The sequence below is a fragment of the Antechinus flavipes genome, chromosome 2 (assembly GCF_016432865.1).
Source record: "Antechinus flavipes isolate AdamAnt ecotype Samford, QLD, Australia chromosome 2, AdamAnt_v2, whole genome shotgun sequence".
NCBI classification, from domain to species: Eukaryota; Metazoa; Chordata; class Mammalia; order Dasyuromorphia; family Dasyuridae; genus Antechinus; species Antechinus flavipes.
In genome coordinates, this window is record NC_067399.1 from 322,543,354 (window position 1) to 322,567,944 (window position 24,591).

A 24,591-nucleotide genomic window follows, 5' to 3' on the forward strand; every position below is an offset into this window, starting at 1 on the left:
GAATTTTTGAACATTAGCATTATACCTCAGCTGCCATTTCACCTTGAAACTTCCCTCAATGACCGGGAGCTCTCCTCAGCTTGGAATATCCATTCTCCCCCTCCACTTTCTTGCCTTGGACCATCCCTCCACCATGCCAGCCTTCTAACCCCTGATGAGGTCCACCTGAGCAGTAGGTCCCAGCCCAGCCAACCTCCATTCTCCTACTGCTCTATTTCTGTTTTTCTGGATTTTGACACAATTCCTCCTGTAGATTTCCCTCTTTTAAGTGTTGTCTTACCTCATTAGAACTTTCAGAGGAGGCAGGCCTACTTTTTTTCTGCTTATATTGGTATCCCCAGCACTATAGCACAATGCCTGACACACAGCAAAAGCCTATTAAGTACCTTTGTTGCCTTGTCTTGCTATTGGCTCAAGGCCCCACCAGCTGTATTCATTCCAATTTAACCCTTTAACAATGGATTCATTTTTGCAAAGGGTTTTGGGTTTTGTTTTGTTTTTTAACTTCAAAGATATACTAAGAACATACACACATTTTCTGCAAAACCTCAGGGACATGAGTCCCCTTAAACCATGTTGCTCTCCAAGTGATCAGATTCACACTTTACCTCAGCTCTCCATTGGTCCTTCCTAGTTCAACTTCAAAGCTGACAGTGCCAACTTTCACTTGGCTACAAGCCACAGCCCTGGATGTAGCTTCAGGCCCTATTCCTGATTTAGTAATTTCAAAATTATGATTCTGTTCTTCATATCTCTTAATGTATCATCATGAAACTTTTATCAATAGTCAGTGCCTTCACTGGCTTGGAAAATTAAACCAATCCTGTGGTCGATTCCATCTGGAACATCATTCCATAAAACTGGCCAGCGTTTCCCACTGATGAGTTCCTCTTGAGACTTGTGCAAGGGACAATGTCAGACTTCATTCCACACCCAGATATGTTACTGACTTATATACTTAAAATCATGTCCCTTCATTCTCCACCATTCCCTTTCAATTCTCAGTAATGTAACAACTTTCCTCCATTTAAATTTAAGTTCATATAGGTTAAAGACTATTTCTTTTTACTTTTGTAAAATGTTTTTATTTTACTGTTTATTTGTATCCCCAGGCTTAGTAGCACAGTTAGTTATCTTGGGGTTTATGAACCTGCTGTCTTTCTTATGGACCTGGCCTAAAACCCAAATCACTCTGGCTCTCAAGAATTAATCAACAACAGGTCCTAGGTTCAAACCCCAATTGGTCAAAGTTCTATTCAGAGTGAAAGTAAATGACAACTTTTTCAGTTTGGGCCAGAAAGCCTGAGGGTATTCCCCATCCCAGATTGTTGTGGGATTTTTTGAGTAGATAAAAGAAGCTATTCTTTGCCTCATTTCTTACTTAGCCTTAATCACTGATGGGTCAACTATCCCAGTCAAACTAAGACCAGTTAAAGAACTTGGCTTAAAAAAAGCCAAGGTTTCCCACTGCACTGAAGTCATCCTGATTTATATTTTGCCATTGGATCTAGACAACTCCAAAGGTGAAAGTGAAGCTGAAGATTCTGCACAGCACTGAATCACTTAAATCCAATTCACTTTTGCATGTCATGGTATCACCTCCCACATTTCAAGGTCTTATTCAACAACATGTACTATCTTTCCCCCATTTGAATATAAAGCTCCCAGAGGAAAAGAACTCTCTTTCTTTTTATTTTTAAAAGTGTTTTTGCTTTTTATTTGTATCCCCAGAGTTAGCTAATACCAGTGCCTGAATACAGTAAGCAGTTAATAAATGTTGATCTTCTTTCCTTCCTTCCTCCCTCTTTTCCTCCCTCCCTTCCTTCCTTCCTTGTGATGGGGTCAGCAAATAGACTCCAGTGTTTGGTAGCTGGGTAATTATAGGGAGGATTAACTGACAGGAGAGGAATTATCCAAACTACAACTGAGGCAATCAGGAAGAACACTAACAGAATCATCTCCTTAAGTGGATCTTTTGTTCCTGGTCAAATTTCTTAAATTGACAAAATTATTATGACCCCATAGTTAGTGTATCCAATCAGAAGGCCAAGTTTTGATGTCAACCACTAAGATTATTTTTCTCCTATAAAAGAATCTATCAGAAACCCACTTCTTTGCCAAGTCTGTTTAGGAAGCTAACTCCTTTTAGGATTAGTGAGCCAGCAAAAGGTATAATCCCCTATCTAATTTCTAATTCATTAGGAACTTACCTCCACCTCCTTATTAATGGCAAGAACTTAGCCCTAATGACTAAGAATCCCATTTGGAAATTACTCCACTGTCAGCAACGTAATAAAATCTTTGCCTCTTAATTTGGAGATGGTCTAAGTCTACAAATTTTTTTTGAAAGACATGGAAATGCCAGCCTGAAACATCAATATATATTTTAGGAGTGCAACCCCCATGTCCTAACTTTTGATAGACTGTATAGGGAAAAGTCCTGGAAACCCAATATATTTTGGGGGGTTCAGAAATTTTGCATTCCTGTACCCCATCAATTCCTTCCATTTGTAGTAGCTAACTTTTCCTAGTTTAAACAATCTTAGTATAGTCAGATGGTGTGTGTGCTCATTCACTCATGCAAGGACCAGATACTTCAAATTTAAGAAATTTGAAATTCAGAGGAAGTTCCATGTAGTAGCTGAGAAAGAAATCTAAGCAAAAGTAAAAAAAAAAAAAAAACCCTGAACACAGAGTGAAGCAGATTTTTATAAATTTTATAAATAATAATTAATCAAATAAGACCAATAATTATAATAAAAATAATTAACTAGTATACTAAATTAAGTTACCTAATTTCTAATTGGAGGCTAGATTAGAACTTTCCAAGTAGGGAGAAGGAAAGAGTAAGTTCCAGTCAAGTTGGGAAGGGTAGGCTTGGACTCTTCCATTAATAACATGAAAAGTTGTTGATTAACTGCATCCACCTGTGTGTATGAAACAATAGATGGCCTATATAATCTAGTTTCCCATGGATGAATAAAAGAAAAACAATAAGATGGAAAAGAATACATATGGCACCACAAGATGGAGTCAGTGTACATAAGATAAAATCTGATTGGTTCTCTTGATTCCCACATAAAACCAACTTAATTTGTAACTGATCTTCATTTTTTCTCAGCACATTGCAGAGAAAGGGGGATATGGATACAGATCATATTTTAATATCAAACTTTAAAAAAATAAATTAGTTTTGCCAAACTTTATTTTCATCTGTTTTTATTCTTTGTTTTAAGTGTTTATTCTCTAGGAAGAGAAAGGTCAAGGAATATATCGGTAAATATAAGTAATGTAAAAACAAATTCAGAAATCACATCTAAAAATTAAAAATTAAATAGCATAAAATAAACATAGCAAAAATTGACTTCATTAACCTATTTACAAGTATGCTTGTAGTAAAGCATTCCAAATGCTAGACTACCCTGCAATTAATCTCATGGTTCATTCAGTTTTACATGGAACTTCCTCTGAATTTCAAAATTCTTAAACTTGAAGTATCTGGTCCTTGCATGAGTGAATGAGCACACACACCATCTGACTATACTAAGATTGTTTAAACTAGGAATAGATTTCTCCAGAAAAGTGTTTCAATGATAGTAAGACAATTAAGGAGCACTGATATCAACAACTTAAGTTCACATTTACTTTTATATGTAGGAGAATTAGTCAAATCCACAATATCTTCAATATTATTTTCCCCACAAGTAATTTATTTGCTTTAAAACATCAAAATGAATGTTATCCTCATAAGCAGAGAAAAAAAGCTAGAGGGAGGAAAATGTGCTAAGGAAACAGCTTTCAATTTAAGACTTCCTAAAAACTATTAAAGAGGTTAATGAAGTAAATGAATACTGAAATAAAATGCATTTTTAATTATGTATTATTTTCTAAATATGGACATAAGCTTTAAAAATTATTTCATCCATTAAAAATATTATTTTATTCAATCAAGGATGAAATTAAGAACAAAAAATCCTAAAAATCTCCTTTTTGTGAAGGAGGATGGTGATGTTACAATGAAATCTTGATTTGCTTTTTCCTTTCTGGATTTCTTTCAAATGTTAGATAAAACAAAAGATAAAGGTGCTATTCTGGGGTCATCAAAAGGACAAAAGTAAATCCTTTAACAGAACTTCATCTCATAAACTGATGATACCTTTTTACTTTCTTTCCTTTCTATAAAATACAAATTGAAGAAGAACCTCTTCATTTTTCTTCCTTTTCATTCATCCCTGGGAAATCTGCTGCTGGAATAAGGCTCACCAAGCAAAGAACAGGTAGATTATCACCTTAAACAATAGTAGTAGCAATTTTCTTTGATTATTCTCCCTCATCTGCAATATCTGGAGCACATCCAAGAGCACCAGTCATTTCATCTCTCAATGCCAACAGTTTTTACTGACTCCCATAAGTTACCAAATTGTTTTATTCCACTGCTATACAAAGAAAGAAGGTACAGAATGGAAAATTAAGACCGAGACAGGAGCAAGGGAATATAATCTCAGTGGTGGAAGGTGATTGGCCCCATTCCTTTTCTTTCCTAAGTCTTTGTCATTATTTTTCATTTTATAGCACTCCTTTTTTTTTCTCTACACAGTCTCATTCAATGAAGTCATCAGTTCTTATAAATTTAATTATCTTTTTCTACGCAGATGATTCCCAGATCTATGGATCTAACCTTAGCTCCAGGCTCATCTTGCCACTGCCTCTAGACATTTCCATTAACAGCATGGCCTGTAGCCCAACATGTTCAAAATAGGACACATTATCTTTCCTCCCATACCCATCTTCCAAAAAATCTATACTATAGATACTATAAAGGCCATGATTATTCTCTCAGTGACCCAGGATTAAAAGAAATCTTGGTGTCATTCTGGACTTCTCAATCTCACTCATCTCATCTATTCCATCAGCTATTAAACCTTGTCACTTCTAAAACATCTAAAACATCCTGTTCTCTCCATTTACACAATCACTACCCTAGTTCAGGACCTCATCACCTGGACGTTTTCATCCTCTTTACTCTCCCAACCTCAAACTTTGATCCATCAATCCATCCCCCTCCAGATAGCCATCATAGGAATTTTCTTAAAGTAGAACTCTCTTTTGTCTCTGTCTCTGTTTGTGTCTCTGTCTCTCTCTGTCTCTTTCTCCCTGTCTGTCTCTGTCTCTCTCACATTTAGCTTAAAAATTGTTGTTTGTCTTTTTTTTTTTAATTTCCTCTGAAGTATCATAAAATCATTTTTTGAACTGGAGGCAACTTTAAGGCTCCCTAATTCAAACCCTTAGTTTTACAGATAAGAAAATTAGTACCAAAGTGATCAGACAACTTGTCCAACATCACACAAGTAATAAGTAGCAGACTTGGGATTCAAACTTGTGTACCTTTTCCCTTTAAACTCAGTGCTATATCTATTATACAAAAGTATAGTTAACTAAAGCTCAGTTTATACCAGACAAAATCCAAATAAAACCAAATGCAACATTCTTGACTTATCTCCTCCTCAGATACACAGTGGACTTTATATTGGAAATATTTCTCTGGTTTTAAATTTCAAAGCCTACTCTTCAGTGATATTGATGTCCAATCAGCAGAAAGGCTGTGTACATGTGTGTGTGTTGTGTAAGACAAACAGAAACAGAAAGAGAGAGAGAGATACAGCATCATAATCTTTCTTCTTTCTTTTTTTAAATAAAGATAACAACTGTTTGGCATTTCACTAAGAGAAAAGCATAAAAAGCAAAGTTAGAATAACTTTGTCTTTACCCCCCCACCTCCCAGTCCAGGGCTAACTGACTAATGAAATAAGTTTTATTAAATAGTCTTTAACCTCATTCAATTGTCTACCATTAAAAATAAAAACAGCTAGAAAACCAATGGAAAAGTTAAAGCAAACTTATAGAAAGTAAAGCAAAATTACAACGGAGTCTAAGGAAGAAAAGACTTCAAAGAGCAGTAATTTTTTACAATGTGTAGTGGTTGGAAGGAAAGGATTCCAAAATCATAAAAATCAGATGCTTTAACTGATGCTCATAAATAAGATTTATTGTTCACCCATCTGTACTAGGTTATTTAGTAAGGTTATACAAGAGTTAATTTTTAAAAGGCACACTTCCTGCTCTAAATGTTTATATTTTGAAATAGACAGCATTGCTTCAGATAAACACAGAATAAATGAAACAATAGATTTTTTTTTAATAAGTCACAAACTAAATAGGATGTTTTCCCAAAAAGGGTGGGAGAAGTATTTCAAAGCTTATTTGCTTTAGTACAATTGTTTTGCTTAACTTTATTCTTTGTAGAAGACAAGAGTGAAATAGGAGAAAAATCCAGTGGCTACTGAAAGGAATTGATTTTGTTTGTGCAAAAACCAATGTAATCAAGATCAGAAGGAAAGGAAAAATCAATAAAACAATTTTTACAAGTGTGCCTGATAAAGGCCTCATTTCTCAAATAAATAGAGAACTGAGTCAAGTATATAAAAGTACAAGTCATATGAATTGGCAGTTTTCAGATGAAGTAATCAAAGCTACCTAGGTATTTAAATAAATGCTCTAAATCACTCTTGATTAGAGAAATGCAAATTAAAACTACTCTCAGATACCATCTTAAACCTAGCAGATTGGATAATATGACAGAAATTGGAAAAGATGTGGGAAAGTTGGAATACTAATGCATAGTTGATGGAACGGTGAACTGAACAATTTGGAGACTATGCTCAAAAGCTATCAAACCATACATACCCTCTGATCCAGTAATATCCTTACAGGTCTATATCCCAAAGAGATCATAAAAAAGGGAAAAGGAACCATATTGACAAAAATATTTAGAGCCTCTCTTTTTGTGGTAGCAAAGAATTGGAAATTGAAGGGATGTCCATCAGTTGGGGATTGGCTGAACAAGTTGCAGTATATGAATGTGATGAAATACTATTGTGCTGTAAGAAATGATGAGTAGGCAAATTTCAGAAAAAAGACTTATATGAACTTATATGGAAAGATTTATATGAACTGATGCTCAGTGCAACAGTACATAATAATCAATGTCAGACTTAATTCTTTTCAGCAATGCAGTGATCCAAGATAGTTCCAAAAAATATGTGATAGAAAATGCTGTCCACAGCCAGAGAAGTAACTATAGAATCTGAATGCAGATCGAAGCATACTGTTTTCACTTTGTTGCTGTTTTTTTTTCCTTCTTGTGGTTTTCCCTTTTGTTCTGATTCTTCTTTTACAATATGACTAATGTTTCATACGATTGTACACATATAACTTATATCAGACTATTTGCTGTCTTGGGGAAAGTGAAAGACGGGAAAGGAAGAAGAAAAACTTGGAACTCAAAATCTTACAAAAATGAATACTAAAAACTATCTTTACAGGTAATTGGGGGGGGGAAGACTATATTAAATGTAAAAAATAAAAAACAACAAAATAATAATGATAATAAAAAAAGGATAGAACCCCTATAAGGGACAAAAGGTCATATCAATCGTTTCAACTCTATGAATAAGAATGAATAAATAAAATCTAAATAAATAAAACAAAAATAAAAATCTTCCAGACAGTTCAAATGTAACAAGTATGATTTATTGTTACAGTTATCCATATGTTTACTCCTCCCTTCCAAACTGAAAGCAAAGACCTGATCTTAGCTAAATCTCAAGCAAGACCCCACTCGCTTTCCCTCACTTCCCAGCATTTTTTCTATCCCCCATGCCTGAAACGCTGATCCCACTCCACCCTGACTACAAAGCACACCTGCTGATATAGTGGTCAAATGAATTCCCATAATAAAAACTACAGTCTTCAAGGAAGTCTGAACAAATACTTGTTCGAATACTAATACTCAACTTTTCAACAAGACAATAATCATAAATGATCAGAAAGGAAAGTCAACATTCTGTCAATATTAAGGGAGAGACATATGTTCTAAAGGACACATTAGAATTTAAATTCAACAAATATTTAATAAGCTTTACCTTATAGACAGAACATTATATCTGGCAATGGAGAAACTCAAAGAACCGCTGCTCTAAAATATAAAGTCTTAAGAGTCTTCAGGTGACAAAAGTGAACCAGTAAATGTACATACTGTTAATTTTTGCCTTACAAATAATATCAACAGTAACTAGGCACTACTGTAGGCTGCTCATGTCCTGCTAGAACGTTCTATAAAATTTCAAAGATGTTAAATCCCAAACATTTTGAATTTTTCTATTAACTCAAAATATCTCTCTCATTCACTCAATTCATACTTATTCAAAATTTTTCCTAGATTTTTCTACCTCAAGCACAGAAGAATGAAACCAGTAAAAGTCAAGGAAAAAAAAATCAGAAAATGGATCCTTACAGAGAAAAAAAACAACAAAACTTAATAAAAATTCATTTTGCAATTCCTATTCCAAGAATTCTCATAAGAAAGACTGAAAATAGCTACTCTCAAAGCAACAATCCAATTAGTCCAATCTTTGGTCAAGTCGTAAACCTACACAAAGGCCTAAGATAAATTTGATTCTGCTTCAGGGAATGGACCAATTCCAGACCAGTTATTTTGAAAGTTTTCTCTTACTTCTAAAATATACACATACAGATAAAAAAGTGAATCTGAAGCACCAGGTTTTCACAATTGCTTCAGTTTAATATTAAAGATAAAATAAAAACAGGAATGACATCTCCCCTACCTATAAAGACAGACTATTTTATTTTTCATTATTAAATTGTACACTGACCACTTCTAGGTCTACATCCCAAAAAGGAAGGTGAAGATGACTAAAAATACTTAAAACTGCTCTTGTGTGGCAAAGAATTGGAAAGTGAATTCCTCTCAACTGGGAATGACTGGACTGATTATGGTACATGAATGTAACAAGATATTATTGTGGCATTAGAAAGGAAGAAAGAATTGATTTCAGAAAGTCCTAGGAAAGACCTCTGCAAATTGACACCAAGTAAAATGAAGAGAACGAAACAAACAACTTATACAATAAAACACTGTAAATTTAGATAACTATGAAAGACTTTAAAACTATGATCAGCAGAATGGCCACTCACAATGCAAGAGGACCAGTGATGGAGCATGCTACCTACCTTCTAACACAACTGAGCCAATGTAGAAATCAGTTTGTCTGACTAGATATACTTTTTGTAAGAGTTCCCCCCTCCCCATCCTTATGTGGCAAATGGGGTGAGAGAAAGCTGAGGAGAAAAATACGTTTTTGGTAACAGGAAAAAAAAAAAACTGGATTAAAAATTTTTAAAACCTTTTTTGTGAAGTCCGGATTAGCACCCTGGATGCCTTAGAATCAGCCAGAGTCAGGATAAGCAAAAGTCTTTGTTCTTTATTCTTGGTCTCTAGGGGGAGAAGTGAAGGGGATGGACAAGCTTCTGCTACAAGCTCTCCACAACCTCCCTTCTCTTCCTCCACAGCCAAAGTGACTCTGGCTTGTCTTACTCCACCCTCTAATCCCTCCTAGGATTATCTATATAAACCAAAAGATCAAGCCAGCATAGAATAGTGGGAAGGGCCATTTTCCAAGCATATGCTAATAAAGTATTGTCCAAAAGGTAATTAGCCTTATGTGCTTCATTGTCTGATTCCAGTACACCTATTCAGAGTTTCAGCCCTTTATACTTTTTGTTTATTTCTACATTAAAAATTATTTATGTTTTCAACAAAATATAAACTTTGCAAAATTAGTAATTTCTAGGTTTTAGGAAAATAGTGCCACTCACACATAACTTGTTATGATATTAGGATAGACCTATCTTTTAGAAAAAAAAATCAACTAGGTGAGTTTAACTTTATGTAGAATTTCAAAATCTAGAAAATGTCTTAAGAAAAAAAACATTTTTTCACAAGTTACTGTCAGGAAAGATTTTTCTAGTTAATTATATGACAAAAATATTCAAACATTTCAGTGTAATAATACTATTAAATTTAATAAAAATCATTTATTTAATCTTCTTTCTCCTTCTCCAAGAATAATAAAGTGTTCAAACAAATGAAGTAAAAAGGGAAGAAGACACAAATCACTTGAATAATTTAAAAAAACCAAATGAGTCAAATCTAATCATAAAATGACTAGAGATAAGAGACCTTCATTGGCTCAAAGTACATATAAAAATGTGGCAAAACTCAATGTGTAAAAAATCATTGAACCTACCTTTTCTCAATTCATAGGCATAGGGCAATTCTTCCTATTGGATACAACTCGAAATGTTTTCTTGAAACCTAGGTAAAATAAAAATTTATTTAAATTTTAAATTATTTTGCTGATGCATTACATTGCAATTCTACCTGGTAGTAAAGTTATAGCTGAAATAACTATTTCAAGTTAAACATCAGCAGAACAATGTATTTTTTAATAGTTTAAAGCCAGAGTTTAATTTTCAAGTCCTTTAAGTATAGTACAACCATACTTCAAGTAGTTACCCCCTCTATAGCAGTGAGAAATAAAATTTTACATTCCTAAACTGCATTCATCAATAGGAAAGAATAAATCAATGAACTGGCCATAAAATTTCTTTAAAATGTTAATTAAAAATCCTCAGCTAAATTAACAAAGTAGAAATTTAAAAAGAGATTAATAAAACTAAAAGCAAAAAAAGAATGAATTAAAACTAGGAGGTAAATGATTTTTGAACCAAGAAAAATATTATTCCTATCAAGAATAAAGAAGTAAAATGTAAAACAACAGAAGGAAAAAATAAAGGAAATTATTATAAACCAATCTGTCCGATTTAATGCTAACAAAATTGATAACTTAGGGAAATAGGTAAATACAAAATATAAAATAAGAAGATTTTAATAAAGAAATAGGCTGTTTAAATAATCCACTATCAGAAAAAAAATCAAACAAACCACAAAATGAATTCTCAAGCAAAAAATTCTAGGATTAGATGGATTTATAAGTGAATTCTATCAAACATTAAAAAATAATTTCCAACAGCATGAAAAGAAAGCACCTTTACAATCTCTTTTTTATAGTAGTTTTGATACATAAATTATGGAGAGACAGAACAGATAAAGAAATCTACAGACTTCCTAATGAATCTTGTTGCAAAAATGTTAAATAAAATATTAAGAAGCAGGATTAAAAATATATATATAGAAAGATTATACTCTATGATCAAGTTGAATTTATATCAGAAATACAAAGTTATTAACATAAAACTATAACAAATTATCTATATGAGTCTATCAAAAGATGATTTAAAAATTTTGGCAACATTTAATACTCATTTCTATTAGAAATCATAAGAATGGTTAGGAATCAGAAATATTTCTCTAGGAATTATAGGAATAAGTGGAATTTTACTTAACTTAGTAAATATTATTTATCTAAATTTAAAAGGAAATGTATAGAATAAAGAAAAGTTAGAGGCCTTTTTCAATAAGATCAAAAGAAAGTATAGTTGCCCCTTACTAGCTTCTTTATTTAACATGGTGCTAAAAATACTAACTATATCAATAAAACAGGAAAAAAAATTAGTGGAATAAGCACAAAGGGAAAACATATCACTTTTTATAAATGTTAAGATAATGAATTTAAGAGAACCCTAAAAAATCAACTAAAAAGTATAATAATAACTTCCAAAAAGTTGCACATTATAAAACAACTTCACATAAATCACTAAGATTCCTATACATAAAAACAATAACACCCAGCAAAAAGAGCTAGAAAAAGAAGTTCCATTCAAAATAATACAATAGCTATAAAATACTTAGGAATATACATATCCCAAAATTTACTCAGAGATCATATAACTATAAAACACTCTATAGATGCAAACATTAATTGCTTCCTATGTAGGTTGAACTAATAAAAATACCTCAATTAATTTAATTACTCAGTGATAGATATAGCAAACATCCAAAAACATATTTTCATGACTAGAAGAAATTATAACATTCATGTGAAGGCACAAAATTTGATTGAGAAAGATGGAAAAGAAGGTAATCTTTCTATCAATCAGTAGATTTCATAAAACAGCAAGCGTTAAAACAATTGGTCTCAGTTTAAAAAAAAAAGTTGATCAGTAAAACAAACGGGGTTCATAACAAATCAAAAAAAGGATCTCAACACTGGGTAAATTACAAGATTTCAATTATTGGAGAAAAAACTACTTGATTTTTTTTTTAATTCTGGAAAAACTGGACTAGCAGTCTAACACATATTGGGTTAGACCAACACTTCCCTCCATATACCAAGATAAGCTCCAAATGGTTACAAGACTAAATGGATATAGGATAAAGGTCTCATCAAAAGCAAATCTGAAGAGCAAGAAAGAAATTAACTTGTTCATGACTAAAGATATGAGAGATTTACACAAGATGAAATTGAACTATTTTAATTATTAAAAGCTTTAAAATATTTTGCCCAAATATATCTGATGTAGTAAAAATTAAAAAAGAAAAATCTTTGCTACAAGTTTCTCTGATAAACATCTTATGGATTCAGATTTATAAGACTAAGAGCCATTTCCCAATAGATAAATGGTCAATAGATATGAACAGTCACTTTTCAAAGGAAAAAATTCAAGCTATCAACAATCATATGTTCCAAATAACCAATAATTAGAAAAATGATCATTAAACAAATAACAAAATTATTCAAATATTTCTTGTTCATGGATAGCATTGTGATAATTGCAACAAGCCTCAGAAGCGTCTTAAATGAAATCCACAAAAACTCAAAAGAGCCGAGTTTCATAATCTACAAAGGAAAAATCAAATAGGTAAAAAATACCTAGCATTCAGACTATAATTTTTTAAATTCTTTCTCCCAAGTAGATTATGTAAATTTGTAACAATTTGCTATTTGACACTTGTGACTATCTTCTAAATATTTAATTCTCTGCACTCTACAGACAGACATTTTCTTTTTATTAACTTCCTTCACCCATCTTTTAAACACCATCTTTTCCCAGGGATGCTACACATTCCTGTCTACTACAACTTCAAAGAATCAAAATCACGGATGACAGTGGGCAGTGAAGAGGTGGACAGAGGGTGTAAATGTCTTGGTAAATTACTAGAGACTAATAAGATGTTTTATATATGAGATAATACCCCCACCAAAAAAAAAAAAAAAATCAATTGACATGTTGCTGTAAAAAGAAGTAGGCTAACTGTATCTGGCGCAAGGGATAACAACAGGACAGCAAGGCCTGCACTCATACTGTGGTAATATTAGGCAGCAAGGATAGCAATGAACTTCAGATCAGGAAAATATTCTCAAATCTGTCCTCAAGCACTTATTAGCTGTATAACCTTGAACAAATCACTTAATTTGTCTCAGTTTCCTCATCTATAAAATGAAGATAATAATGACACATCTCCCAGGGTTGTTGTAAGAATAAAATGAGATAAAGAACACTGCAAAATTTAATAAGCCATATAAATGATGGCTGCAATTAATATTATTATAATAGTTAATAAATTAAAAGATCCAGAAGACTTCCAGTATGTTAGGTAGACCCCAAGAAGAATTTATAGAAGATCTCAAACAGGACTCTCTAAGGATGAGAAGGTACTGTTAGATGCAGTTTTGGTAACAGGAAGGGCATCTACATTGATAAAATCATGACTACATTAAAATATAAGTATATATTTTAATGAATAAGATTTTTTGTTTTCACAAACTACACTCATTTTTAAACTCTGCTTTCCAAAGTACATTTTAAAATGAAGGTTAAAAATTCTTTTCTGTAAGGTATATTAAGAAATAGGCACATTTGTTACAGGTATTTCTGGGAATTAGAGTATACTATCCATGAATGAGGATATAAGAATTCTACTTTCAGCCTTAATAGCAGAGGTTCTCTTAAGCATTTGCAATAAGAAATGTTCAGGATAAAATATATGTATATATATTTTTATATTTATATATATATATAATACATATATATAAAACTAGTTCTGTCAAACTACAGCACTCAATACAAATTACAAAGTTTGTTCCAATTTTAAATACTTAAGTTATTTTCACCATCTTTGCAAAGTCCAACAATAAACCAACATTGACAAGCTATTATTGGAAGTAATAATTACAGCTAGCATTTATGTAGTAATTTTAGGTTTGCAAAACACTTTACTTAATTCACTTGATTCTCATAGCTATATGAAATGGGCGTTATTATCCCCATTTTTATAAATGAGGAAAATGAAACAGAAAGAGGTAAGCAACTTGCCTGGAATTACAAAGCTAATAAGTGTCTGAAGCAGGACTCAAAGGCTGATCACCTTACCTCCAAAACCTTGGATTGTCCCACTGCACCACCAAGCTGCCATACAGGAAATCTATAAGCTCCCTTTAAATGCAATGGACTTACAAGTTGCTTTATAGTGTGAGACTACTCTAGTCCTGTTCCAAGAACACTTCTCATTAATGAGAATGCCAGTCAAGAAGACAAGTTTCTTTGTAGCATGTATTGAATTTTCTAACCAGAAACTAAGAAAAGTACTTGCAAAAATTTTCCTTTACAACTTACTCGAGTATAAACTCTTTTGATAAAGAAAACTGCTAAAAACTGAGAAGCTGGCTTTCTCGATTATAGCCTTTCTATGGGGAAAAAAAAAGCAAAATGATGCTTTTAGAATGCAATTATTCCAGATGTTAGAAAATATAAAACACATTCTAACTCCATTTCAAAAGGAAAGTGGAATGGGGTATGGCTCCAGGTTTTATAAAGATATTAAAAACAACTGTATAGGACTTCTTTTAAATTTTTAGGGCTAGAGATTTTTGCATGAATGTTCATAATTTTGTGCCTTTGAAATTGTCTTTTAAGAATCTATTTGCAAAATGGAGCCCACATTTATTCAAGGAAAGAGGACATTTTAAAATTAGAGATTAATTTTCCCTTTCCTATCAATTTTTTCTCTTTTTTTCTTTTTTTTTTTTTAATTTTTTCTTTTTCTTACAGGCCAAAGCTTCCCAAAAGAACAAGTCTAAACCTAGATTAGAGACTTAAGAAAAGTTACCATGAAATAAGAATTAAAAAATGAGTTTTCCAGAAAGTACAAAAACAAAATTCAAAATGAAGGTCTGGTACTAGTTTACCTTATAACAAAACCAGAGTTAAGGGGAAAGTGATGCTGACTGGTCATATTAAAAAGACCACTAACATTTTTTTTTTAATTCAAACAAAAAACCACTATCTAGAAAATAAATCGATTCTAACTTGCCTCAAAGAAACAATGAAATGTATCAAAAAGTCAACTAGACAAACACCAAGATAGTGAATTCAGGATAAAAATCAATATACTTGTGAAAAAATAAATCCAAGTTAATTTTATTTATTAAAATGAAACATTTATTAGAGATTTAAAAAAAATAAGGATAGTCCTCATACATAGAGACTTTCAAAAAAAGTAGATAAGGAAATATTTTCAATTTTATTACCATTAAAATCAGTTACTGGCAAAACAAATATTTTACAAAGTGTTTCACAGTTATTTTTCTGTAGCCCTCCCTTCTCTTTTTCCCATAATTCATCAGAAAAACCTAAAGCATAAGTAATCAATAGAAACAAAAATGGCTGAAAAGAATGCAATTACTAGATATGAAAGATGGGGGGAAAGTTCTCATCTCTTAATTTGTTTATTGTGGTTTGTGTGTGTATGTGTATGAATTTAAATCTTCTAGGGAGGCAACAAGCTAGTAAATACAAAGTGGTTCAACAAACAGTAAGTCAAATCTTTAAGAGAATCTTTAAAAAAAATCTTGACAGGTTAAAATATGGGCCATATCTAATGAGCTGAAATTTAGATGGGGTTAAGGTTCAAAAAGTCAATAGTACAAGTACAAAATAGGAAGAAGGTGAAAAGGATATGACAAGAAAGCAATTCAAGTAAAAAAGATCCAAAGAGTTTAGTGAAATCCAAATTCAATAGAAATCAACACTGACACATGAAAGCTAAAAATATTACAGCAATCACAGAATGCAGGAAAAGGAGGCTAGTAGATATCTAAAATGAAGGTGATAGTCCTATTGTACTCTTCACTAGTGAGATCACATCTGTGATACTTTAGATTGAAGAACTATTTATGGTCATTTCCCAGTTCTGCTACTTAGAATTTGTGTGATATTTGAGCAAACCATGTAATATGAAACCTCTCTAAACCTCAATTTCATCTGTACAATGAATGGGTTAGACTAGATGATCTGAAGTTATAAAATTATGCTGTAGGATCTAGTAGCCTAGCAATTAAAAGAAGAATCAAGAAAATAAAGAGTCAGAAAAAACCAGGAAGAGAGAGTACCCAGGAAGCATCAAACAATGTAAAATATTTTAGAGAAAACTAAAAGGATAAGGGTTGTACATTTGGTGATTAACATTTCACTGGTAAACTTTAGAGAGAGCAGTTTTTATTGAATGGTAAGGATGAAAGCCAGAAAACAAAGCATTTAGAAGAAAATGAGAAATATCATTTTCACACACTTTTTTCCCAAGGAAGAAGTGGAAGATATAGAATAATAGCTGGTGTATATGAGAGACTTTCATATGGACTTTTTAAGGCTGGGGGAGACAGGCATATTTGTAGATAATGGGAAAGAAACCAACTTATAAAGACTGAAGATTAGAAAGAAAGTGGGGGTGCTACTAAAACAATCTGGAGGAAAAAAGGATATATGATTGAGGAGTTGGCTTTAGCAAACAAAAGGGGCCACCTCATCATCATACTAGAATAAAGAAAAAAATCAATGGAGGATAATGTCAAAGAGATATGAGATGAAGGGGAGGAAATGGAAAATTCTCAACAAATAACCTAATTTTTTCTGATAAAATATGAAGCTAAGACTTTAGCAGAAACAGTAGGAGAAGGAAAAGGAGGAGGCTTAGGGAGAAAAGAAAATATCTGCTTATGTGTACATATTTAAAGCTTCTTAGGGGTATAAGACCATAGGCTAGTACATCCAAAATCGTTCAAAAAACAAGAATGTTCAAAGATTAAATCAACTGTAACCAAGAAAACCTTTGAAAAAATCTTAGGTTAAAATTTGAACCATATTTTAATAGATTAAGATTTAGATGGGGTTTAGATGATAAGATAGGACATCAATTAAGAGACAAGTAGTAAGGTTGCCTTACTGAAGTGAAGTCCCAATTTAGATCAGTTAGCATAAATAGAGAGTGGACCCACTCAGCATGATTTCATGATTTTCTTCAACTTCAGTTAGCAGCCCACGAATAGGACTAAAGAAATAAGTTGTTGAGAATAACCTAGGATTAGGGCTTGGCAAGATATGATCAGTGGCATAAAGTGGCAGAGATTCAAGAGAAGAAAGGAATGTAGAGTTGAACTGGTTCTCCAAAGAGGCAAGAATAGAAAGGAAGAAGAATGTAGTCAGAGTAGTGATGACAGGCTGAGACAATACTGTGGGACAAAAAGATTAAAGATCATGATGAGAAAAAGGACAAAAGATGGGTTAAGGAACTATAGGAATAAAATGTAAGAGAAGGAAAAATAAAAGATTATGATTAGATAAAGGAAAATCAGACTTCTTGAATACAAAATTGGAACTCATAGGTGACAGAAAAATCCCCTCTTAGTAGCTGAGGTAGAATGGAGAACTAGATCATGAGAGTTGATTAGATTGAGAAAACAGATAGAATGCTAGGATTGGTGGGAAAGATGTGTGCTGAAGTTCCCTAGAATGAGGGAAGGAGACAGGGTAGAAAAGAAAACTGAGTCAAGCAATGAACTCACTGAGAAAAGGGAAAAATAAGCTGTTATGAAAAAAATACAACCTAAAGCTTTCTGAAAAGAAAGAAGATAAATACATGACCTATAATGTATATTATAGACTGAAGCAACCTCAGATTTGTAAGTGACCCATTCAGAAGGCTATCTCTGTCTAAACTGCATTTTAAATAAGCTCAGCCCCTTCAAAGAGAACATATTTATAAAAGCAGAAGGAATAACAGAAACTGATATTTACATGATGACAAAGTGTTCAAAGTGTTTTGTTATTATTCTACATGTCAAGTGCATAATTAGAATGGTATTTAATAATAATAATAATAATAATAAAATAATATTAGAGTCATAGGGGACTTAATAGACAACTAAATAGAATCCGCTCATTTTACAAATGAGAAAATTACAACCCCAAAGTTAAATAGTTTGCTCGGGCATAGAGACAAGAGAACCAGAATTAGAACTCAGAGATGCTGAAATCTGTGCTACATTGTATCATGCTAATGAATATTATAAAAGGATAATTTGTGTAACTATATATATTTTTGTAAGTAATATAGAACCGTGCTTATTTGTAGTTTTTACATACTCAATGTATCTATCATGTTTGCACCTGTCAAGTATATATACACTATTTTCTATTTTAATATGTGGGAAACGGGGGTGAAAAGGAGGGAAAGAGAATATTCACTACTACTCTGTAAACTCTTATTACATTAGAAACTGCCTAATTCAGTCTTGGCTTTCCCTAATACCTAAGAACTCAATAAATACTTGGTGAAGGTTCTAAAATATTGGAATACTGGCACAAAAAAAATCTTCTCAACACTTTGAGGGATTTTACTGAAAAGCTATAGTTACAATAGACTAGCTCCCAAAGTTAAAAATATCTAAAAGTTGTTTTTGCTGGGGGTAAAATATGGTTTATTTTTATATTTGTTATTTCCATAATCAGTACTCCCAGTTCTTGGGAGAAAAGAGTTCAATGTAAACTTCCAATACAAATAGTAGAGATATCCATTACATAATTTCATATCCCTATTTTATGGAGTTAAATAAGTGAGAAGTGGGTCTTTGTAAGTCAAAAGTACATAATGAGGCAAACAAAATATGAAAAAAATGACAGATTTCAAGTATCAAGACATTATTTATTTAGACAATTTCTTTTAGTAGTTTATGATTTTAAAAAATTGTAAGATTAGCTATGTATAAACCACCAAAAGAATGTTTATTCCCTATGGTACATTCATAGTTTGTACTAATTAAAATAAGTGATACCAAATCCCTGCTTGATGTTTGACCACCCAGGAAAGACATTGTTGACATGAATACCAAGCATTCTCTCATATGCAGTTTGCTCTTTTGCAAACCATGAAGCCAGAAATAAATGCCAAGAAAAACATTTTCTAGAGTATGCTACATGTTTTCTAATTTAAATATTGTCTCTTGTAAGACAGAATGGAAAATTTATCCTCATGTCACTTAAAATTAAAAACGAATTTGTAAGTCACAGTTAAATTGGTCAGGAAAAGAATTTAAAATTCTGGCATTCTTCAGATTCTCTACCGTAACTCAGCAAACATCTCAATGGCCCATCTAGTCAAAGTATCAAACAAGAAGGAATTCCCTATTTAGGGTGTTCCTCTCAGGCCTTCTATTTAAGGAGAGACTCAAAGCTGTCTTACTCATTACTTCCTATATGATTGCTCCTTTGGATTTCTCCATTATCTCCAGAAATCCATCTTCTTATATGAGTAAATCAACTCTCAAATTCATAGCTTCTCAGTACCCCTGACCTACTGGGCCCCTCCTAAAGAGAGAATGTCAGTGGGGATGGATGGATGGATGGAAGTGGGTAGGACATATTAGAGAACTTCCTCTAGAGCCTATATTTAAGGAGGCAGCCCAGGGCAGACATATTTTTATCATTTCCCACTTGGTTGTAGGACTTCATCATGCCCTTTTACATATATATGTATATGGCAAGTGGTAGGGTGTTGTGTTTTTTGTTCTTCTTTAAATAATAATATAAGATGGTTCTCTCTGGGGAGAGAGCAGGTTTTGGGGGAGGTTTTTAGAGGCAACCTTAGTATCAGTTCAGATCAATAATTACCCCAAATGCAGCCAGCTGGTAAAAATACAAATGTTTATTTCTCCTTCCAAGTCTTGTCTCTTTCCTTGGGCCCTGATAGCTAGATTCTTAGAGGTCTATCTCTCTGCTTGGTTCCAAGAGCTCCCTCCGAATGTCTCCAAATCCAAAGGATTTGTCCTTCAGCCTCTGCCTCTGCTTTCTTCAGCCTCCAGCCAGCACAAAGATAGAATGAATCTCTTGTCTCCTTCACTTGGGGCTCAGCTAGCTTTCTGGCGAGTCTTTCAGACCAGCTTGGTCTCAGTGGGGGATGTGCAAGAGCCCAGCCACCACAGAGAGCTTTCTCAATCTCCCGCTCAACTCTCGACTCGTAGCTTCTTCCTCTCAAAACTCTTCTTCTGCTACCAGCCAGTCAAGTGGAAAATATTGGAATGAATCACTCTTCACTGGCTTATATATGACTCTTCTGAGAGAATGGGATTATGGGTTTTCTCCCATAAATAGTGCTTCTCTGGCCCTAAGAGCTTCAAGGGAGGTGTGAATTCAGATATCTCATACTAAACCCTGAAATTTCCCAAACATGTGAGTAAAGGTGCAAACACAAGCATTGTATCAATTAGTTCTACTTAGTACCTTGTTTCAGATTCTGGCCCAAAATACCAACTCTAATGAGTTAGCAGTTTGTAAAGATTCCAACAGTAGGGTCTCCTGAAAAACTTATATATGAAACTATTGGAAAATAAGTTGTCAGCTGTATGGTTTCTATCATGGCATTAATTCATGGCTTTAGAATGTTACATATTAGCATGTTATGTCCCACAGAACCAAAAAAGATCAAGAAAGATGAATTTCACAGTTCTTTTCTAAAGAGCAAATAACTAGACTGTTTGAATAGGAATGAAATTACGCACAAAAACTTCTATTTTGGAATTCAATGAATGGCCTTATTGTTTGTCATTCAGTAGGAAGAAGTAGAAAGGTCACTGAACTTAAGAGTTAGAAGACTTGAGTTCCAATCCTAGCTTTAACTCTTAACTACCTGTGTCATCTTAGCAAAAAATAACAAAATTTCTTTTCTCTTGGCTTCAATTTTGTTAACTACAAAATAAAGTAAATGGAATGGATCACCCTAGAATCATATAATTCTACAAATTTGTTGTAATGTCGATCACCAGGCTTCTTCTATCTTTTCTTTTTCTTTTTTTTTTTTTTTTTTTTTTTTTTTTTAATTTGGCTGGTGGGGTGAGGGAAGATTATCCTAAGACTCCCTCTATAGTAGAAAATGATGTAGGATCAGAGGTCTGTCACTTACTATTCCTGGTGAGATCTTAGACACGTCACAATCTTTTCTAGGTCTAAGTTTTTTGATTTTTTATCTGTAAAATCAAGAAGCTGGAACAGATAACCTCTCAAGTACTTTTCAGCTCTGACTACAATCCTATGATCCTAGGAGAATGCTTCCAACATTACACAACTTTTCATTGCACAATGTATACATACCTAAGCTTATATCTAATTTTTAATTCCATTCCTCTTACCAATGCAAATTATCATTCCTAACCTATTCTACAGATGTCCATTTTTTTCTATATTGGGTTTTCTTTTAAAAGGATATGTTTTAAGAAAGAATTCATTGTAATCAACACTACCAGTCACAAAAATACCACTATCTGCTAAAACAAATATTCTTGTAACTTCCTAAAAACAACTGCTATGTGAATCACAAGTATTGTATTTTAACTATACTGAAATATATCACCTCATTCAAATATGAAATAAATGCAACAGTTGCCCAAACTGATTTACACAACCAGTCCTAGTCAATAAATATTTCTTGGCTCCTATCTAAGAGCTAGGCCCATATATAAAAAGAAGCAAAAGACAGCTCCTGACCTCAAGGAGCTTACAATTTAATGGAGGGCCTTAAAATCTAATGAAGGAAACACAACAAATATACATAAACAAGCTATATACAAGATAAATAAGAACTAAAGAAGCAAAAAATAAAAGATAAATAGGAAATAAGAAGAAAGGAACTAGAATTAAGAGGAGTTGGGAAAGATTTACTGTAGAAGGAATTTTATCTGGGACTTGAAAGAAGTAAGGGAATCTAAGCAATATATATGAGCAGGGAAAGCATTCCAGGCAGAAGGGATAGCGAAAGAAATGCCTAAGCCAAGAGATGGAATGTCTTATTTATAGAACAGCAAGGAGGCCAGTATCAGTGAATTGAAGAATATGTGATGGGAAGTAAGATATAAGATTAAAAATGAATGTGCATGTGAGTTAGGTTAAAAGGGACTCTGAATGCCAAACAGAGGATTTTGTATTTGATCAAAGAGGTGATAGAGAATTATGAAGTTTATTAAATAGGGTGTGTGTATATATGTATTGTGAAAGAGAGAGACAGATAGACACACTTTAATTGGATTTGTGCTTTTGGTTCCTAAATGGAGTATGAGACAGACAGACCCACCAATAGACTACTGTAGTAGTCGAAGAGTGAGTTGATAAGAGCTTGCACCAAAGAAATGGCAGTGTCAAAGGAAAGAAGGGAGCATTTTTGAGAAATACTGAAAATGTGAAATCCATAGAATTTGGAAACAGATTATCTATGGGACATGAAAGATAGTGTGAGGAGATGAAGACAAAGACTAGGATGGTCTAAGAGGATCGTGTTGCCCTAGACAGTAATAAGTAGTTAGGCTGATTTAGGGATGATTTAGAGGAGAGAGAATAAATTCAGATGAACCCTATAGACCATCTATAGTTTTGAATGTGACCTGGATGAAGGTCTAGCAAAGGAGCCTGAGAAGGAGTGAGATCTAAGAGGCAGGGGGAATATCAGAAGAAAGGGGTACCCCAAAAAACTAGGAGAAGAGAAAATCAAGGTTGAAAGGAGTTTAAGTAGAATGAGGATTGAGAAGAAACAGGATTTGGCAATTAAGAGATCACTGGTAACTTTGGAGAGAGCAGATCCAGAGAATGATCACATAGGAAAGGGTTAAGAAGGAAATGAGAGTAGAAAATATGAAGTAACTTATTATAGGTAACCCTTTCAGGGAGTTTAGCCACAAAGGACAAAAAAGATAAATAACAGATCAAATGAAGGTTTTTGGAGGACGGAGGAGACATATGCATGCATGCAGGTAATAGGGAAGGAACCAGCAAAGAGAAATTGAAGTGAAAGAAAAGTAATAACAAAGGGGGTCATATGTTGGAAGAGATGGGTGAATGAGAAAATAGTGACAGAAAGTTAATGAATGATATGAGATGAGGAAGAGGACAGAAGTGGGAACTCATGACAATGGCTTCAATTCTTTCTGTAATATTTGAGGCAAGGTTCTCAGCTGAAGGGAAGGGGCAGAGGGAGTCCATAGGAAGTCTGAGGAAAGACATAAAGGTATAGAAGAGCTTCTGTAGAGAGTAGGATGGTAAACTGATAAGAAAGGTGAGGGCCCAATTGAAACTGTGTAATATAAATGTTGTGGACCTTCATGAGATGAGGAATCATCTTCTGTCTTTCTTTATATCTCCAATACTTCAATACCAATCTCCAGAATCAGGAGAACACTGTATATAATAGTAGCATGTGCAATAATCAACTATGAATGATTTAGCTTTTCTCAGTAATATAAGGATCTGAGACATTCCAAAAGACCTATGATAGAAAATGTTATCCATATCCAGAGAAGGGAGAAAAAAAATTTGAAATTAAAAATCTTATTAAAAATCAATGTTGGGAAAGGGAGGTGACAAAGCACTAACACCAGGAGGACCTAAGTTCAAATCCAGCCTCAGACACTTAACTAGTTTTGTGACTCTGGGCAAGTCACTTAATCCAAATTACTTCAGGGGAGGGAAAATGTTGACAACTATCTTTCCACATAATTATAAAAATAAAACACTTTATCTCTCTCTCTCTCTTTCTTTCTCTCTCTTTCTCTTTCTCTCTCTCTCTCCTCTTTCTCTCTCTCTCTCTCTCTCTCTGTGTGCATATAGGTGCATGTGTAGTTTATAATGTATGGAGCACCATGTTCAAATCTTAGTGGAACTACTACAATTTTTTCAGCTCAATGAAAATTTAGAGCAGGAGGAAAAGACTACAATACTTTCAAACCTGTCAAAATAGATGGCACAGATGTCTCAATGATTAAAAACCAGAGGAAATACCTTTCCAGATTTATTAAAAATAAGCTATCCTAACAACAGATGTTTTCTGAAAACCCAATTATTCATTATAATACAACTTTTGCATTTGTCTCAATTAAGAAAAAAAGAATTAAAATGTTTTATCACTTAAAATTTTACAAAACACTTGCTTTAAAAAAAAAGTGAATGCTATTATAATATTAAATATTCTAGTCCTCATATACATCAATGAATCTAAGATTCATTGAGATGGGTGCTTTCACAACAAAAGTCTTCCTCTGATGCCATGTTCTAGCATGGAGAATTGATGCTGAGTTAAATTCAATTAAGTTATATCAAAGATGAAATTCTTCAAGTGAGATCACAAGTTATATGCTGACTAAGTACCAAATCTAGAGAGAATCATCACCAGTAATTTGACTATAAGGTGATGAATAACTTGGCTCATGAAATGTCCCCAAAAAAACTGCATTCAGGAAAATTTCTAGACTAAATTAAAGTTACAGTAACAATTGGCAAACTATAACACTTACCAGCTACTGTAATGGTTAATGAACAGGGCTGGTCCTAAAATAGCCTCCGTGACCCTCCTAATATTTTGAACTTTGTACAACTGTCCTTCCCACCCAAAATTACCTG

At 33.2% G+C, this 24,591-nt stretch overlaps 1 protein-coding gene across 6 annotated transcripts in view; it reads right to left on the bottom strand.

The window, feature by feature from the left end:
* Positions 1-24,591, bottom strand: part of SIPA1L1 (signal induced proliferation associated 1 like 1) — a 290,775-nt gene that overhangs the window by 223,193 nt on the left and 42,991 nt on the right. For all 6 annotated transcript variants that reach the window (XM_051977675.1, XM_051977676.1, XM_051977674.1 and 3 more), the window contains exon 2: positions 10,167-10,234. The gene's annotated coding sequence lies outside the window, so the exon portion shown is untranslated. The remainder of the gene's footprint in view (positions 1-10,166; positions 10,235-24,591) is intronic.